Source organism: Penaeus monodon, chromosome 29 (assembly GCF_015228065.2).
Source record: "Penaeus monodon isolate SGIC_2016 chromosome 29, NSTDA_Pmon_1, whole genome shotgun sequence".
In the NCBI taxonomy this organism is placed as follows: Eukaryota; Metazoa; Arthropoda; class Malacostraca; order Decapoda; family Penaeidae; genus Penaeus; species Penaeus monodon.
In genome coordinates, this window is record NC_051414.1 from 30,162,430 (window position 1) to 30,162,724 (window position 295).

Genomic DNA, 295 nt, shown 5'->3' on the forward strand with positions numbered 1-295 from the left:
CTGTTTGTCAATATATATTGTCAATGTATATGTGCTGTTCATTACGTAAGATAGTAATGCCGTGTTTATTACAAAGGAGTATATTGTATGTGAAACTCTTTTTATACTGCAAAAGAATATTATTGAACAAAATGCTCATATATATCAATATATATGTTCGTTATAAAAGGTGACCTGCTGGATATATTATTTTACAAGGGAAGACCGTTTAATATATTTCCAACGCGTCCAAGTCAGTCGGAAGACAAGACATTCCAACAGCACTTCATAAGCATAGGGGTGGTCGCTGTACTTA

The 295-nt window shown here is 33.2% G+C and overlaps 1 protein-coding gene across 1 annotated transcript in view; it reads right to left on the bottom strand.

Annotated features, from left to right (window-relative positions):
* LOC119591836 (high affinity cGMP-specific 3',5'-cyclic phosphodiesterase 9A-like) overlaps positions 1-295 on the bottom strand; it is a 42,680-nt gene that overhangs the window by 15,330 nt on the left and 27,055 nt on the right. The gene's annotated exons all lie outside the window — the stretch shown is intronic.